This window comes from Harmonia axyridis, chromosome 1 (assembly GCF_914767665.1).
Source record: "Harmonia axyridis chromosome 1, icHarAxyr1.1, whole genome shotgun sequence".
Classification (NCBI taxonomy): domain Eukaryota; kingdom Metazoa; phylum Arthropoda; class Insecta; order Coleoptera; family Coccinellidae; genus Harmonia; species Harmonia axyridis.
The window spans coordinates 40,888,178-40,900,648 of NC_059501.1; the positions used below are offsets into that span (position 1 = coordinate 40,888,178).

General features: G+C 34.4%; 1 long non-coding RNA gene across 1 annotated transcript; it reads left to right on the forward strand.

Annotated features, from left to right (window-relative positions):
* The first annotated feature begins 9,892 nt into the window (after positions 1 to 9,892).
* On the forward strand, positions 9,893 to 11,178 carry LOC123670576. Its single transcript, XR_006745929.1, has 3 exons — positions 9,893 to 10,311; positions 10,534 to 10,675; positions 11,000 to 11,178. It is a non-coding gene; the product is annotated as an uncharacterized LOC123670576 (long non-coding RNA).
* Positions 11,179 to 12,471: the final 1,293 nt, after the last annotated feature.

Consider the following 12,471-nt stretch of genomic DNA (forward strand, 5'->3'; position numbering starts at 1 on the left):
GAAGCTCGCAAGATTTGGTGTTTAAACACGAAATCCAACAATAATCCAAAGCCAGTTTGAGGTCGTTTATACAAGAAATTCGTAATTGCCTCTGAAAAGATAAATGATTGTTTTATTGTTGGTTTTTTTCATTCAGACTCAAGGCAATTATCTTGTCTATGTCTGTGACCTTTTTCATTGAGGAGAAATTTAAAAACTATGAAATTTGTGACAAGAAGTAAATAATACAACTCATTGTAGCTTTTCATCGGAAAAATTTATCTAGGATCAATCGAGTAATTTGAAAAGGAAAAAATTTTATTCGAATGTCTATAAGTATAATATGTATTATTCATCACTGGCATTCGTGTCCTGACTTTTAAGTATTCAACTATGTAGTGGCAGAGAGGACAGGGGAAATAAAAATCCTTAATGAGATGCCGACGTTTCGACCTTTATTTCTGGTCTTTTTCAAGGCTGGAAACAGAACGACATTGAAAACATGGGGCATAACATAGTGCCATAATATAAAGAAAGTAGTATACTCTAGTAGGTGCAGAAACAAAATACAACAGAGCATTACAAAAAACATAATTTAAAACACATACCAATTCATATGAATAATCCCTCACAATATTCTGAGGTGGACATAAAACTGTGTCGTCAATTTTTTAAGAACTCAATATACAATATACAATATACAGGTCCACTGGTCAACAGATGAAACTATCTATAATCTTTTATTATAATTTTAGGGTATTCAAAAGATTTTTCCACATTAAGTACAATAAACAGCTGAAAACTAGTCTCCGTGTCATCTGTCATATGCAGAACGTCGAGCGTCATATGGTTATCTAATGTCAAAGAAAGGGGTATGTTCCTGAAATTCGTCAAGAACGAATCATCCGTTTGTATCTCTCTAAAATGTTGTGATATATTGTGCTCAAATTCTGTACATCAGTCCTCAAATTTACCGTCTCGTTTAAAGAAATATGAATCATCTCACCGATACATCTCTTTTTATAGTTTTTTTCTTTTTCTAAGATGGTGACGTTCTCGAAATCGAAATTGTGGTCTTCGTTGAAGTGATGAGCGGCTAGAGCGGTTTTTTCATTTTTGTCTTTATTAGTGGGTCTACAATCATATCCGTGCTGGTAGACTCTATTTTTAAGATACTGTTTGGTCATACCTATGTAGCATCTGCTGCAGTCTTTACAAGGGATCTTGTATATTAAATCGGATTGCAAACCATCTGGAGTTTTATCTTTGATTTTCGAGAAAAGGGAACTGACGCATTTCAGTGGATAGAAAGCCAGTCTTGCAGAAGAGTTAGTTTGTTGTGAGGCTCTGCTCATGTTTTCAGATAGACCTTGAATATAAGGAAAACGGTAATATCTGGTTCGTTCATCATTCCTCGAACCTGCATCGTTAGTGAGCACTTTCCTTTTATATTGATTAAGAATACGTTTGACCAAGGTTGTTGGGTAATTATTTCTTGTTAGTAACTCAGTTATCTTCAGTTCATTTTCTCTGTGAAATCTTTCATCACTCAAATGAATAGCACGGAACATCAAGTTTGTTATAGTTGCTATCTTCTGGGATGTGGGGTGTTGTGATCGGTAGTTCAACATTCTACCAGAGGAGGTGGGAAAATAAATTTTGTGGAATTGTTGTGTATGCAGATATATATTGCCATCGTTTCTTTATAATGTGCAAAACTAGGGCTTTAGGAATATTGGTATATAACGATATAACGTCGAGTGACACCCATTCACTTTCCTTAGGTACTCTAATTTCCTTGACGAAGTCTACAAAATCTTTGGAATTCGATATATTGTATTCGAATGATGTGGTGACAGGAGATAAAATATCATGAATATATCTGGACAGGTTGTATGATGGGGCACCTATACAACTGACCACAGGTCGAATGGAAATATTTTCCTTGTGAGTTTTTCTAAGGCCATATAGCTTTGGAATAACAGAGTTATGACATTTTAGATGTTTCGCTTTCATTTCATCAATGGCGCCCACATCCCTAAGTTCTTTCACAATTTCATTGGCCAAAGTTTGAAATTTATTTGTTGGGTCACTAGGTGTTATTTTATATGTCTCTGTATCAGACAACAAATTCTCCATATACGAGACATACTCATCTCTATACATGATAACTGTGGAGTTTCCCTTGTCAGCTCGCATAACAACGCAATCAGGATGTTGTTTGAGGAACCTACTTGTTAATACATAATTTAGGTATGCCTGTCTCACACATGGACCTTCATTAGCAGACCGAGCCAAATAGTTAGTGAAGATGTTAGTGGTTATGCCTCTTAAAACTTTTTTGTCCACTTCGGTTAACTCAACTTGGTCACCAATACAAAATTCGATGTCCTTGATTAGCGTAGGTATAGGACATTCTCTTGGGGAAATAGGTATTGCGAATTTAGGACCCGCACTCAGAATATCTTTGATAGGTTCTGGCAAAACTACGTTTGTATAATTAAAAATAAAATTATCATGCATCCCCCTTCTGAATGTGGCCGTCTCCTTACATAGATCACTGAGTTTTTTCAAATTCTTCTCTTTAATCAGTTTGAATAGTTTGTTGTAGTCCTCCTTTGATCTATCAGATATTGTGTTAAACAATTGGGGCGGAATAGACGTTACCAATTTATTCCTTATGATATTGCAATCGTATTCGAGTTTCTTGATCTTCCATATAGTGATGTTAACTTCCACATTAAGTACTGATTTTTGAAACCTAGATGTTAATTTATCAATATCACGAAAAAAAGGATTTCTGTCAACTTTAAGTGCATGTAAAAACTTAAAATTATTAGCAATGTGATTAGGTGAAATCTGCTTCTGCCTGCATTTGAGAAGAAAGATTCTTCGATTCCTCATCGCGGCCAATTTCTTGTTGGTGTTACTCCACATCTTCAACAGTTCCACTATGTCTCCTCCGTATTCATTCCTGATGGATTGGTGAAAACCGCCAACGTTATCATTCATCACTGGCATTCGTGTCCTGACTTTTAAGTATTCAACTATGTAGTGGCAGAGAGGACAGGGGAAATAAAAATCCTTAATGAGATGCCGACGTTTCGACCTTTATTTCTGGTCTTTTTCAAGGCTGGAAACAGAACGACATTGAAAACATGGGGCATAACATAGTGCCATAATATAAAGAAAGTAGTATACTCTAGTAGGTGCAACAGAGCATTACAAAAATGTAGACTTCGTCAAGGAAATTAGAGTACCTAAGGAAAGTGAATGGGTGTCACTCGACGTTATATCGTTATATACCAATATTCCTAAAGCCCTAGTTTTGCACATTATAAAGAAACGATGGCAATATATATCTGCATACACAACAATTCCACAAAATTTATTTTGCAAAATAGTTGAGTACATTTTTGATTCTAGTTACTTCTCCTTTAACGGTGTAATATATATGCAGATTGATGGCGCAGCCATGGGAAATCCGGCTAGCGGCACACTAGCCGCCTTAGTTATGGATGAAGTAATAACGATAAGCTTAAGAACGCTAACCTTTGATGTCCATTTCATTAAACTATATGTAGATGACACGATTTTCTCTATACCGAAAGGGAAATCGGACGAATTACTCCTAAAATTCAATAACGTTCATCATAAACTGCAATTCACCATTGAACGAGAGTCCGAGGCAACAATACCATTTTTAGATGTACTGTTGATTCGAAATGAAGATGGAACCATAAGCACCAATTGGTATACCAAACCCACCTCCTCTGGTAGAATGTTGAACTACCGATCACAACACCCCACATCCCAGAAGATAGCAACTATAACAAACTTGATGTTCCGTGCTATTCATTTGAGTGATGAAAGATTTCACAGAGAAAATGAACTGAAGATAACTGAGTTACTAACAAGAAATAATTACCCAACAACCTTGGTCAAACGTATTCTTAATCAATATAAAAGGAAAGTGCTCACTAACGATGCAGGTTCGAGGAATGATGAACGAACCAGATATTACCGTTTTCCTTATATTCAAGGTCTATCTGAAAACATGAGCAGAGCCTTACAACAAACTAACTCTTCTGCAAGACTGGCTTTCTATCCACTGAAATGCGTCAGTTCCCTTTTCTCGAAAATCAAAGATAAAACTCCAGATGGTTTGCAATCCGATTTAATATACAAGATCCCTTGTAAAGACTGCAGCAGATGCTACATAGGTATGACCAAACTCTCTCTCTTAATCTAACCCTCGTAAGGGTGTAGTGACATCATGTCGCGACTCTTTGAACGAGCTGCTTCCAGGACTCCCTATCTTGGGCATGATGAACGGCTTCGTGCATATTCTCCCCAGCTAGAGTTTTAAGTTGGTCTATCCATCGTGATGGTGAGCGTCCCCTAGGTCTTTTTCCCTCGATTTTTCCTTCGATGATCAACTTTTCCATTCCATCCGATCTCCTGGCAATGTGTCCAAAATATCTAAGGTACTGCTGACTAACCTTAGTCGACAATCTTGTTTGTATGCCCAGTTGTCTCAGAATCGACTCATTGGTGCGACGAGCAGTCCATGGTATTCTAAGGAGGCGTCTATAACACCACATTTCTAATGCATCAATTCTTCGTCGATCTGCCATCTTTAATGTCCAAGTCTCTGCTGCATATGTTGCGATAGGAAAAATGAGTGATTGGACCAGCCTAACCTTGGTTCTTGCAGTTATTGCGGTATCCCTCCAGATACGGGCCAATTTCGCTGTAGAGTTTCTCGCCATCGCTATGCGCTTTCGAATTTCGGGCTCACATTCGCCGGTGTTCGTCACAATAGATCCCAGATACTCGAAGCGGTTGACTACCTCGAGGTCAGCAATCCTTGTGATGTCTGGACTGTTATTATTAAAGCGATCTACTATCATCACCTTGGTCTTAGATTTGTTGATTTCGAGACCATATACTGAGCTTTTGTTTTCTAATCTTTGCATTAAAATCCGCAGTTCACCCTCGTCTTGGACTATTATCAATGTGTCGTCAGCGTATCGTAGATTGCTAATCTTCTTACCACCAATTGCAATGCCTCCATTCCAGTTCTCGAGGATCTCTCTCATGATGTACTCGCTGTAAATGTTAAAGAGAAGAGGAGACAGAATGCAACCCTGTCTCACTCCAGAAGCTGTTGAAAACTCGTCTGAGTGGATATCATTGACTCTTACCGTCGCTGTGCCTGAAGAGTATAATTGCCGAATGAGGCGCACCAGATGTCTTGGTGTTCCCATTTCCAACAGAATCCTCCACAGTTTCGGCCACCTCACCCTATCGAAAGCTTTTTTGAAATCCACAAAACATAATATCATTTTTACGTTGAATTCTCTTGCTTTCTCAATCAGTTGTCGTACATTCAAAATCTGCTCTCGAGTCCCTTTCCCTGGAACAAATCCCGTCTGTTCATTGGGTATTTGCGGTAAAAGGAAAGCTTTCAGTCTTTCGTTCAATATTGTGAGCATGACTTTGCTTGCGTGTGAGATGAGTGCGATGGTTCGGTAGTTTTCACATTCTAGTGGTGAACCCTTTTTGTACAATGGTATGAATGTGGATTGACACCATTTCTTCGGCCAGTATCCTGATTCCCAAATTTTCCGACACAGAACGTGAAGAATGTCAATGCCCAGTTCTCCCATGCTTTTTAAAACCTCAGCAGTTATTCCATCGGATCCTGGTGACTTTTGATTTCGTAGCCTTCTCACTGCGCGTTCTACCTCTTCCCTTAGAATCTCAGGTTCAAGGTCTTTCAAATGGTCTTCCGGTACGGTATCCGGAGTATCCTGGAACAATTGGACGCAGTAATCCCTCCATACCTTGGCTATACCTTCCACATCTGTGATAATATTTCCTTGCTTGTCCTTGATGATCTGAGTCTTAGCTTTGAATTCTCGAGATAAATATTTCACTTTGTTGTATAGTTCTTTAGAGTGATTCGCAGTCGCATGCATTTCTAGATCTCCGCATATTTTGTTTATGTGCTCGTTTTTATCTCTTCGGCAAGCTTGTTTTATTTCATTGTTTATTTCTTTAAGCATAAGTTTCTGCTGCTCTGCATCTGTAACTGTTTGTCGTATGGTCAGTCTTTTATCAATTAATTCCAATGTTTTGTCTGACATCCAATGTTGTCATTTCGTTGTTTTATCAGTTTTTTGAACTTTACTTGCTGCTTCAACAATCCATTTTTCGGTTCTATCCCAAACTGTATCACAGCTTCCTGTTATTTCGGGCGGACCACTCTCTCGAAGAGCATCTTGAAAGCGTATTGGGTCAGGAATGGTTATTTTTCTGGATTTCGGTTTAACCTTTGGTTTGTTGAATTTGACCTTAAGAGAAGCCCACAATAAACGATGATCGGATCCACATTCTGCACCGGGTTTGGTCTTAGTGTTACGGAAAGACGTTTTCCACCTTTTGTCAATAAGAAAGTAGTCAATTTGATTTTTGTGTTGTCCATTAGGAGATGTCCAGGTATAGAGGCGGCGTATCTAAGTATATATAAAACCGCTTGCACATATACGTCAAACTTTAAACGTAAAATCACAGCCCAAACGGGACCATCTAGAGCAAAAATGACAAGAATAAGACCCCCCTCAAAATCGTCTGGAGATCCCGGGAAAAATCCCAAACCTTCGATTCTCCCCGCGGTTTTCGAGTATACGGGGTGTTTCGGATCATTTTGACATTTCAAGTCCCATATTTCTGTGGTATCTGTGGACAATTTGGCTGTCAGTGTCATGTTAATAATAAATATTCCATTTCGATATATGAAAGTTCTTGAAAAAGTTTGCAGTTTCCAAAATTGTTATTCAATATTTAAATAAATGCCGACAGATAAAATGCAAAGTCTACGGCGAATCAAAAATTCGATAGATATTTGTCAAAATTTAGAAATGAACATTTATATCATCGAATGCATTTTCCTCAATTCAGGTTTGTTTGAAGGGTTTGTATTATTTGGAATTAATTGGATGAATGTTACTTTATTTCAGGAATTTTTCGTTTATTTTCCACAATCTATAAAACTACATTTCCTTTCGTGAGAATTTGAATTTATTGCGACAGAAGATGGAACTACCAAAGAGAACAGAAGCTTCATTCATCAATTCAGTCTTGGATTGGAGTAAAAGTTATGCTACTATGAAACAGTATTAAACAGATAGAAAGACTCCTTATAGATAATTCACAATTGGCTTTATTACTGGAAAAAAAAGAGCCAAGTTAGTCAGATAACAGTCAAAAGTTTCCATGAGTTTTTTGAATATCTAAAATATACACTTTTACGACAGAGGAGTGCAAAAATATAAGTGACCCCGTTTTTGAAGAATTTGAGTGCAGTGCTGTTGAATTTATAATGAATAAGTCAACTCTTTCATACTAATAATTTCAACTATATATACCCTGTTATATTATATTCCGCTCAACTGAAACATGTATTAATAAGCCTTGGAAATTAGAGACTCTCAAACTTATCACCTGATTTCTCAAAAAGGTTTCACCAAGATAAGATATTGTAGGTAATTGCTTATGAGGTAACATAGGCCATGGGTATTTGAAAGGCAAGTCTATTCATTATGTCTCTTTTTAGTTGGTTTATTATAGCTATACTGAATATTTCTAAAAATAACATTCACTTTAGATGTGAATTAATTAAATTTGGACTTATGCATCATATCATATATGACTATGAAATTGAGAAAGACATATTTTTCTAAATTCCATTATAAGTCTTTCGAATAGTACTTTGAAGATATTGATTTCAATGACGTATGGAATATATCAGTTGAAATACTAGTCAAAATGTTACGACAGAAATAAATTTTGAAGGATCATTCAGTATATGAAGAATTTAACATGGCAGTCACTTTCGAAATTGGTATCAATTTTCCAGCAATTCAATGAAGGTATAAAATACTTTAAAAAGCAACTATTTATTGAAAATTTCCATGTCATGAATGAATGATCAAATTTGTATAAAAATGTTGATACCTACCTATTTGTTCACTAAAGTTTCCAATCTTTTAATCGTTATAGGAATAGGTGCTATATGGCCATTTCAAAAATGCTATCCTACTGATTTATTCATTGCTTTTCATTTTGGTAAGAATTAAATTATTCATTGATTCAGATCCAAAGTTAACATTTGAAAAAATCAAGTCAATGTAGTTATTGACCCATATGGGTCAATAGTATTGGCCGATACAATTTTAGTACCGATTTCAAATACTCAGTTCCTTTTGACTGAAGTAAAAATTGAACAATTATCTTTGTATCTTGAAATGAATTTTGCACTTTTCCAGTGTTCAACAATGAGATCATTATTAAATTGACTCAAGAAATTAACAGAGTATGCTATATCAGGACTAGTTAATACTGCTGAAGATATTAATAAACCTATTAATTTCTTATATGGTTCATCATTACAACTCTCTTTTGTTGAATCAAAATTCAATTTAGTTTTCACATGTTCACAATCAGACATGTTGAATTATTGCAATACATATTTGAAGAATATAATCGATAGCTTTACTACCTTTTCCATAATTTCTAGTAATATTCATCCCTAATCATTTTTTAGCTTCCCCTAATTTCTTTATCATAAAATTTTCTATCAGAAAATTCATTCAGAATTAACATTAGTTAAAACAAAAAAGTCATCCATGTACAATGCAACAATAGTAAGCCAGTTATTTTTTGATTTATGTAAATACTATGATCAATTGTTGATCTTTTGAAACTTTTATCTATCAAAATTTTATTTACTATATAGGACATAAATTGCCCTGTTTAATTCACTTCTGAGTAAAACCCAGAGCCACAAGTCTCGTTCTATAACATAGCATCAATACAATCTTCAGATACTAAAAAACTCCTTAGTTCGTCAGGAATTTCCAATAGGTCCTTCAAATTGTTCAATTATATTGTATTTCTTCACAAAATATGGAATAGAAGAATAATTTGCTGCTCAACTGAAAAATGTATTGATAAACCTTGGAAATGAGGGACTTCTTATAACCTGATTTCTCAGATATGGGTATCCAAAAGGTAGATCTATTATTCATTCTGCCTCTTTTCAGTTTGTTTATTAGAGCTATACTGAATATTCCTAAAACAACATTTCACTGTAGGTCTTTTCATAGATCTTATCGAATGATTATGTAAATTCAATATTTGTCAAAACTGAAAATAAACATTGAATGCAGTTTCTTTATTTCAGGTAGTATTTCTATTGACTGATAATAACTCTCACATTTTGATTATGCATTTTTCCCAAATTTTTTAAATAAGAAAGAAATTGCCATTTCTAGAGAAATGAGAATTTCAGATTTCAAAATGTCTAATTACTACTTCAAATATATATACACCTTATATAATTGTTGATCAAATATTGTGTATTTCTTTACAAATTAGTTAATAATTTGAAGTTTTAATCTCAATTTTCAGACTTGAATTGGTCCAACATCTCTAGATATTTCTAATTGATATTCCACAAATAAAAATCCTGTATAATTATCCATCCAAATCCTGTATAATAATCCATCTTCTGAAAAGAAAAACAGGTGAATGTTTACTATATAGAATTAATTTTGATAATGATTCAAAAGTGATGAAATTTTGCTTACTTACTAATTTTGGGTATTAGATCACGAATCCGGTGACATAAATTCCTCAATCCTGCTGGTTTTTTTTAAAAATTTGTAAAATTGGCTTGATGAAAGTAAGGTTATCCACATTAATAGCTAGTTTTCTTGTATTTTATCAACTGATTCTCGTTAGAAATGATTAATTAATCACATTTCAAGCTTTTCCCTAAAAAAAAATGGCTTTTTCTCGTCAAAAACTACTATTTTATTCATTGTTTACATCCGGTGGCGGCAATCATAGAGTAAGTATATATAGAGGAGAAACTGAGGTACTAAACTCTGAAACAGTAATTTAGTTCCACCAACACCTTCCAGAGACCGCTCGCATCGCTGATTTTCTGTTTACCTCGAGAATTATTTACTTAACCTCAAAAATTTTCAGTTGATCCGTCGAACCTTATTTTTGGTAAGAGATTTATTATGTCGCAGTCAACTTTGAAATCCAACAAATATTGTGTTCCTAACTGTGGAGATATGTATAGTAAACGTCATCGTTTTCGAATGAAGAGAAGCAGCCAACAATTTTCAAACTTTGGCTCGAAAAAGTTAGTTATCCATTGCTCAACTCTAAAACTCCTCAACAAATTTGTAAGAAGTGAAATTAGATAGCCTTAAAGGAATTTGACAACTGCTATCCCTGAATTATTTCTTCCTGGTGAGTTAAATTTTGTTATATTTTCTTCTGTGTAAAAGTTAAACGATAAGCGATTAAGTATAGTCCTCAAGGAGAAGTGCTAACCGTAGACGAATGTTTCGGCTGTCCATAAATATTATCTTTGTTTAAAAACTTACCCTCAATAGTAGTTTTGCATATGTATATATAAATATATATGATTGGCAAGAAATTATTATTTACTTTTCTATTTATATTTCACAGGATCTTCAAATCAAGGGGAAGATGGAGAAGTTCATGACACTGAAGGAATACATCTCCAAAGTGATGTTGAGAGGGAAGTATCAACAGAGACTTTGAAGAATTTTAAGCACCCTCAGAAAACTTCAATAATATATAGAAAAAGGTTAACTGAAAATGAACGTTGTCTATCAAAATGTCTGATTGATCAGAGTAGAAAACTGAGAATTATCCAAAAAAAGTTTCATCATACAAAGAGCGGCTAAAAAATGTAGAGAAACTTAATTCATCAGCAAATTTCAGTAGACTGATGAATTATGTTTCTCCAACAGCTTTTAATCGGGCACACTTTTGGAAGTAGTTGTGAGTTCCAACATTTTAAACAAATGGTATATTAAAGTTTTCAATTCTGATTGAGTCAATTAAGAACTATTTATTGCAATAAATTTGATGAAAATATAAGTACTTATGAATGTTTTGCTTCCTACAGATATCGAGGACAACAATTAATTGACACTAGAGGCTGTGGGCACTGCAGAGCTGATGATTTTTATGGATAAGCTGTTTGATAGCCTGAATATGCAATTGTGAAGGACACATTAAAAATTTGGCATACTAGAAATATTTAAAAAAATGTAAAATTTTAAATAGATGATTTTTTTATATGAATTTGTGTTTTCTCTGAACTTAAGCCTCTATTCTTGTCAAATATATTGGATGTGAAAGAACTCGTACAGGAATATAATGGTAATATAGCTCATTCAAAAAGAAATGCTTATTACCTTATTTTCGTACGTTGTTTATTTTCACATTCAAAATCTTGAATTGAATTGAAATATTTTCAATACAAAGCATTTCAAATTTTCGCGCGCTCATTTTATAATTTCACAAACAACCGCAAGAGGTCGCTGAAAGCAGTGTTAATTTTATCATGAGAGTTTCCATTCTATACATACTTGTTCTATGGCGGCAATTATGTTCTTTACGTAACGTCTGTCAAATGCCAAATAATCTGCAACGTTGCCAGTATGCCCAGATCTTCTTGATGGGATCGGTCTTTACTTGGTAGAAATTCATATTAATAAATTGTTTGAGATTATGACGTATTATAAAACTGTATGGAAACTCATAACATGACAAGTCTACAGGGTGGCCACTTTTTTAATGGGATTGTATTGGTAACTTTTAAACCATAAGAGTTAGAAAGTCGGTCAAATGGAAAAAAAGTTGCATGCATAGAAGCATTATTATTGAGATATAAGAAAAGTAAATTATGTCATTTTGATTTTTCTGTTTTTCCCACTTTATTTCAAATATCATCAAAAAATGTCACAGGAATTTTTTATTCGACAGTAAATTATCCTCAATTTGACGTAATCAGATTTCGTTTCCAACGTTTCGTACTCTCTGGGACACCCTCAACCTCAATTTTTTCAATACGGACCTGCATATTTTATGACATTTTTCGAAATAACTTTTAACGCTGAATTCAACGATATATCATTCAAAGTAGATTTTCAGGTGATTTTGACCCTTATCCAATTTTCTTTGGGTCGGATCTGTATTACCTTTATTCAGTTTAATTGGCAACATGCAATATGCAATAAATTTCGATAAGAAAGTCAACTTACCCATCTTGAACTAAATGGAACATATTAGAATCAAAGCAAGAAACCAGTATACTGGTTTCTTGGTTCTTCTTTTATAATAATCATTTAAATATTTCAATTCATAATAATTAAACGAAAGTATCATTTAACGAAAGAAAAATCAGATGATTATTCGAAAGTAAATGAAAATTAATGAAGTAAGTGTTTGAAATGTCCACCATTTTGTAAAATAGGTACACTTTACGGTTCTGGAACCCATACTTCTTATACATTTGCTTGTTTGGTCTCCTTGAATACCTTTCGAAACATTCTCAATTTTCTCGCGAGGTATCACTATTGTTGTATTTGTCAT